At 44.6% G+C, this 7,218-nt stretch overlaps 1 pseudogene; it reads left to right on the top strand.

The window, feature by feature from the left end:
* Positions 1–501: 501 nt before the first annotated feature.
* Positions 502–1,628, top strand: LOC123935009 (annotated as a pseudogene).
* The last annotated feature ends 5,590 nt before the right edge of the window (positions 1,629–7,218 follow it).

Raw genomic sequence — 7,218 nt, 5'->3', positions numbered from 1 at the left:
ACTTTAACAGTATTTGTTCCTCGGATCCATGAGCAGGATGGAATGTCTTTCCAATTTTTTGTGTCATCTTCCATCTCTTCCATTGGTGTTTTACAGTTCTCAGAGTACAAGTCTTCTGCCTCTTTGGCTAGGTTTATTCCTAGGTATCTTATGGATTTTGGTTCAGTTCTAAGGGTTTGATTCCTTACTTTCTCTTTCTGCTGCTTCATTGGTGGTGTATAGAAATTCAACAGATTTCTGTACACCGATGTCATATCCTGTAACTTTACCGAGATCTTTCATCAACAGGTAAGATATATTATTCAAAATAAGAATACTCACCTAAGATTTCAGTAGAATCACTAAAAACTGGTACTAGTTTAAAAGAAATAAGGGTAACAATTTCCTTGTATTTAATGAGAGTGTCAGTAGAGTTTGTTTTATTTCTGATACTGACATTACCAAATACAGTCTCAAAAATGTTTTCGAGCTCTGCTCTTCCCCGTTCGACAGACAGCCGCATCTTCAGGTCCAGTGCCAGCCGCATGCCCGAGACACGATGGTGAAGGTCGGAGTGAACGGATTTGGCCGAATTGGGCGCCTGGTCACCAGGGCTGCTTTTAACTCTGGTAAAGTGGATATTGTCACCATCAATGACCCTTTCATTGATCTCAACTACATGGTCTACATGTTCCATTATGATTCTTCCCATGGCAAATTCCACAGCACAGTCAAAGCTGAGAATGGGAAGCTTGTCATCAATGGGAAGTCCATCTCCATCTTCCAGGAGCGAGATCCCACCAACATCAAATGGGGCAATGCTGGTGCTGAGTATGTTGTGGAGTCCACTGGCGTCTTCACCACCATGGAGAAGGCTGGGGCTCACTTGAAGGGCGGGGCCAAGAGGGTCATCATCTCCGCTCCTTCTGCTGACGCCCCCATGTTCGTGATGGGTGTGAACCATGAGAAGTATGATAACTCCCTCAAGATTGTCAGAAATGCCTCCTGTACCACCAACTGCTTGGCTCCTCTGGCCAAGGCCATCCATGACAACTTTGGCATTGTGGAGGGACTCATGACCGCCGTCCATGCCATCACTGCCACCCAGAAGACTGTGGATGGCCCCTCTGGGAAGCTGTGGCATGATGGCCGAGGGGCCGCCCAGAACATCATCCCTGCTTCCACTGGTGCGGCCAAGGCTGTAGGTAAGGTCATCCCTGAGCTGAATGGGAAGCTCACTGGCATGGCCTTCCGTGTTCCTACCCCCAGCGTGTCTGTCGTGGATCTGACCTGCCGCCTGGAGAAAGCTGCCAAATATGATGACATCAAGAAGGTGGTGAAGCAGGCATCAGAGGGCCCCCTCAAGGGCATCCTGGGGTACACTGAGGACCAGGTACACTGAGGACTGTCTCTTATGACTTCAACAGTGACACCCACTCCTCTACCTTTGATGCTGGGGCTGGCATTGCTCTCAATGACCACTTTGTCAAGCTCATTTCCTGGTATGACAATGAATTTGGCTACAGCAACAGGGTGGTAGACCTTATGGTCCACATGGCCTCCAAGGAGTAAGAGCCCCCTGGACCACCAGCCCCAGCCATAGCAAGAGGAAAAGAGAGGTCCTCAGCTGCTGGGGAATCCCTGCCCCAACTTATACCCCAAAACACTGATAATCTCCCAACCTCCACTATTTCCATCCCAGACCCCCTGAAGAAGGGAAGGGGTTTGGGGAGCCCTACTTTGTCATGTACCATCAATAAAGTATACTGTACCCAAAAAAAAAATGTTTTTATGAAATTGGTAAGTATAACTGAAGTTCATATTAAAAACAGTGGGTTCGTCTGCTCAGGCTGTAAGAACAAAGTACTGTACATGGGGTGGCTTCAATAACAGAAATTCATCTTCTCGTAGCTTTGAAGACTAGAAAATCCAACATCAGGGTTCTACCAACTCAGTTTCTGGGGAGGACGCCCTCTTGGTTTACAGAGGCTGCCTTTCCTCTATGCCCTGACACAGCCTCTCAGTACGAACTCAGAGAGAAAATGTGCGTTCCACAGTGTGTCTTCTTACAAGGACACTAAACCTTTCAGATCAGGGCCCTACCCTTATAACCTCATTTAACCTTAATTATTTCCTTACTCCAAATAAAGCCACATTGGCATGGGGGGGTGGTGGTTAGGGCTTCAACCTGTGTATTTGAAGAAGGGGCAGAGACACAAAACTCAGCCCACTACAAACGGAATATATAGTCTTTATATTATAGACAGAGGAAATGCATAGTGATGAGATATGATAAAAGGAACGAAGGAGAGAATAACCAAGAGCCAAATGATGACAGAAGTAAAATAAGACGATCAGGTTAAGACTATGGACAAAATGGGAAAAACTTCTCTTTCAAGGGGGAAGACTCTCAGATTGAATTATTTACTTTCCACAAAAAGTGAATACCACCACCAAAACGAAACACATTATAAAAGCTAACATAAAACATCCATAAGTTATGTTAATCCATGATAACTTCAAGAAGAGAAGGATTACAGTATTAATAAGAACAAGACAGAATTTAAAGTCAAAATAAAATTAAAGAGGGATTTCCTATGAGGGGGTAAAATCTACCATGAAGATGGAACAGAAACATGTATCCTCCAAGAATACACCGTAGAGATAAAGAACACAAATACGGGTTTTTTCACACAAGGAGAAATTGATAGGTGTAAAGGGAAACATCATGCATTCTTTCACTCAGCTGCATTTAGAGCAAGCAAAAGATAGAAAATCTGTACTGAATGCATTTGCATTATATCAGATTATCTGCCATAACAAATAGAAAGATTATTTACTTGCAGCATTCAAGAAAGACAAATGGAAATGTATTTGAACTAATAAGAGAGCTCAGTGGGATATACAGGTTGCAAAATATTATTTTAAAAAATCAATAGCTTCCCTTTATACCAGAAATAATAATCAGGAAAACATATTGAAAAACATCCTGTTCACAAAAAAATAACTGACAAATACTGACAAATACTGCAAGAAAATCAACTTTAAAATACATGCTTGACTGTATCAAGAAAACTACAGAACCATAGACAAGGTCCTAGAAGATGGTTTAAATAAATGAAGAATCAATCCCTACATGGCAAGAAATCAATAGGATAAATCTGTCAATTCTTTGCAAATTAATTTTTAATTTTAAGATATTGCTCTTACAGAATTGTATTGGATGGATAAGGCTGTCAAAACAAAATACCATACATTAAGGGGCTTACACAGCAGAAATCTGTTTTCTCATACGTGTAAAGGATGGACATCCAAAGTAGCGGTATTGGCACGTATGGCTGGTCCTGAGGTCATCTTCTCGGCTTGCGAATAGCTGTGGTCCCGCTGTATCCTCTCCTGGTCCTTCCTCCGAGCTTTCTGTGTCCTAATCTTTTCTTCTCCTCAGGAAGACAGCAGCCAGACAGGATGAGGCCCACCGTAGTGACCTCACTTAACCTTATGTACCTCCTGAAGGGTCTATCTCCATGCGGAGTCACTGGGGCTGAGGGTTTCAGCACAGGAATTTGGGGGGAACATTTTCAGCCCATAACAAGAGCACAGCAGGAACCTCACGAATCACCAGTCCCCATTTCCTGTGCCTGCTTCCTGTGAACAGGTCACCAGATTCTGCTCCGACAGGAGGTGGGTGGAAGTGCGGTGCTCCACATCCTGATGGCCTCAGGTCTCTGTCCCCACCCGGTCTACCGTGATGTGGGAGGACTTCGGTTTACATGACAGCGTCATAAAAGGAAAGCGGCCAGGAGCTCTGATTAGCGAGGTGGAGAGCCCTGCACCCAGCGGTCTGCCTCAGGCTGTGCAAAAAGAAGAAACAAACCAGCCCTTCTGTGAGGTCAGCGGGGTTTCCTCTTGCATGCCAGCAAACATGAAGACTAATGCTGAATGGAGTGCCCACACGGCACCACGGACTCTGGAGCACTGCCCTCATCTGAGAACTCAAACACTGCCACTCTTAGTTGTATCTGCCATTAAGCATTTCAGTATTATACTGAAAAGGGGTGTTAAGCTACCATAGTTAAAATATTAAACCCTCTCATCTTATTACTCACCAAAAAACTTGTGCTATAGACTCAATTCTTATGTTAAAACCTAACTCCCAGTGTGCGTTTATCAGGAGTGGGGGCCTCTGGGAGAGGATCCGATCATTGGGTGCAGCCTTCCAGAGTGGGGTCAGTGCCCACACAGAAGGGACCCCAGAGAGCTCCCTCATCCCTCCTGCTATGGGAAGACACAGCAAGAAGACGGCCTTCAGTGAAACGAGACAAAGAAAGTAACAGGCCTTGGTCTTGGACTTCCTAGTCCTCAGAACTGTGAGAAATAAATGTCTCTTGTAGAAGCCACCTCGTCCACGGTGCTTTTTATCACAGCAGACAGATAGGAGCAGACTGACACAACCTACTTTTACGCAGCGATCAATGTTATCGCAGAAAACAACAGTCCCTCTGAAGGCCTTTGGGGAGGATGGATTCCAGAGACTCCCCAGTGATGCCATGAAAGGACACTATGTCTGCCCTGCCTGTACAAAGAAACCTTTAAATACAGTCTGAAGTGTAAAGTGATATCAAAATACATTAGTCCTGACATGCGGCCACAGGTCCCCCCTGCATAACCGTCTACTGACGAGGAGATCATGACCGGATACAAGAATCACCACCTTGCAAAACCCCAGGCCACCGCAGGTAGAGAAGCTCAGCAGTGCTACAATGGACATATGGTAGAGCCCATTATTCTGCCAACTTCTGCTCTAATTCAATCTAGAATTATCCTCCAACGGAAAAGCAAAGGACTTGAAAACGTGTTCAGTGCTTTTAAAGGTAGACATCCAAGGACACAGAGACCCCTGAGCAGACACGCAGACTGCCAGCCGAGCTGCAGCACGCACGGCGTGCCTAGAGAAGCGCTTTCCGCAAGAATAATTGTGAGAAAGTTTCCAGTGCCTATTGATGAAAGCACCGCCTTTAATTAGTATTGATGAAGGTTAAAATCTAGCCCTTGAACACGAGCATAGGCAAAAACAGGAAAATTTTTGGAAGAAGTCATGAAAATCCTTATAAAAAGCAAGAACCCTTCCAAAACAGATGGGCATAAGGCAAGAACAGTGCGGCAGGCAAAGATTGGGCCAAAAAATACGCACCAAAAAAAAAAAAGATAAAAGATTTCTTCTTCGTGCAGTTAGTTGAGATTTTACAGTTGCTTTGGTAAGACTGTAATGGAAATGATGTACTACGCCCGTCCATGCACACATGCGCACTCAAGGTGACCATTTCCTGAACAGCATGATGTTTTCATCCACTTAGTGTAACTTCAGGTATCAAGCTTCTCTCCCAAACATGTCACACCTGGAGTGTGTTTTTTGTTTTTTTTTAATATTTTATTTATTTGACAGAGAGACATCACAACTAAGCAGAGAGGCAGGCAGAGAGAGAGGAGGAAGCAGGCTCCCAGCAGAGCAAAAGCCCTATGTGGGGCTCGATGCCAGGACCCTGGGATCACGACCTGAGCCAAAGGCAGAGGCTTTAACCCACTGAGCCACCCAGGCGCCCCATACCTGGAGTGTGTTTTAACAGTCGCAGCTCTGGCTGGTAGTGTAGCTCTAAACATCACACATCCTTGAAACCTTAGCAGCTCGAAAATATTTACAAAATGTCACTTGAACGCTCAGTATCTCAAAGATGAGTAACGTGCTCCTGGAATTATCATACAGATGTAAGCTGCAGATGATCTGACAATGCGTTGTCATTGGCAAGGAGAAGGCGTATGCTTTTGTTTTCCTTTATGAATTCATCATCTAATATGGAAAAAACATGCCTGAAATTAACATCAGGAACAGCAATAGACTCAAATCATTCATACTAACCAAAGAAGTTTTCTGAAACTCTCACTAGAACTCATATTTGTTTCTAGTAAGACATAGCATTCCTATCTTATTTTGTCCTCCCCATCAATCTGAAAGAAAAAAAGTATTGTAGCAAAGTCAAGATAAAACCCTGTACCATAGGGTCCACACGGACCTGGCATGACTGGTAGACAGGTGGGCAGTGATCTCATGCCATGAGCAGAAAGAAGTGGCTTGAGGTTGAAGACCACTCACTGCCAGAGTGCAGGGTTCATCCAGACAATGGGACTGTCAGTCTGTCCAAGAGACCTAATGCAGAAAAATCTGAAACAAAGAGCAATTGGGAAACAACCCAAACAGCTGCCTTCTCTCTCCCATCAGGAAGGGGTTGAAAGCGCAACAGCAGTGGTGTATTGAGAGCTAAGTGATGGGATGGGCCGCAGCGGAGAGGAGCCCGTCATTCCGACAATGACTGTGGGGACACGACACAGACTAGGTCCCCTGAGCAGTGAGCAGGCTCAGATTACACTTGTGACAGAAAAACAGCACAAGTATGTATCAAAGAGTCAAGACTGCCAGCAGATGCCAACAGAGCCAACCGCTCCCCAACACGGAGAGGAAGGAAGCCACGGTGTTCGATAAGGCCTGCAAGGATCAAGAGGACAGCTTCTGCGAGCTTCTGCCAGCTCACGGGAAGCACCAGCTGGCCAAACCCAGAACTGACGGGGACTCAGGTGGAGTTCACAGGGGGCAGAGATGGAAACCAGGGATCTCTCTCATTGTCTAGGACATTAATTTCATCATCTACATATTGTAGACAAGAAAACATGAATTTCACTTGGAGAAATAAATGACTGAGCTATGTCTTTGGTGCACTGATGTTTGATCTTCATGGTGATCCCAGTGAGTGAGTGGATGTGCGCTCTGGGGAAGGGGGAGCGGAGAGCCTCCCCCAGGCCATGCGCCCCTTCCTCCACATGGCCGCTTCCCACCCAATCAGTGAGCTTAACATCCACAGGTGAAGAAGCCTACGTAAGGAAGGAGAGAACGACTCATGAGTTGCAGGTACTCACATTATGAGCATGATAGAAAAATTGACTCAACAGTCCTTTTGAACCCTTGGAAATAATCACTTATGACTGAAGACTGGCATAGGTAAAAATAATTACAGATAAAGGCTTATGATGAAAATGCGTGGGTAAAGGTAATTTAATAATAATAAATAAATAATAAAATAATAATTAATAATTTTAATATACTTTAAAAGTATATTAGAGAATTATGTTTAGAGAAAAGGAATCCATCGAAACAGGCAAGTAGAGGCTGCTAAATTATAAGATAGTTAC

Source organism: Meles meles, chromosome 2, assembly GCF_922984935.1.
Source record: "Meles meles chromosome 2, mMelMel3.1 paternal haplotype, whole genome shotgun sequence".
Lineage (NCBI taxonomy): Eukaryota > Metazoa > Chordata > Mammalia > Carnivora > Mustelidae > Meles > Meles meles.
The sequence above is the reverse complement of the archived record's forward strand: the minus strand, read 5'-3'. Positions and strand labels throughout refer to the sequence as shown.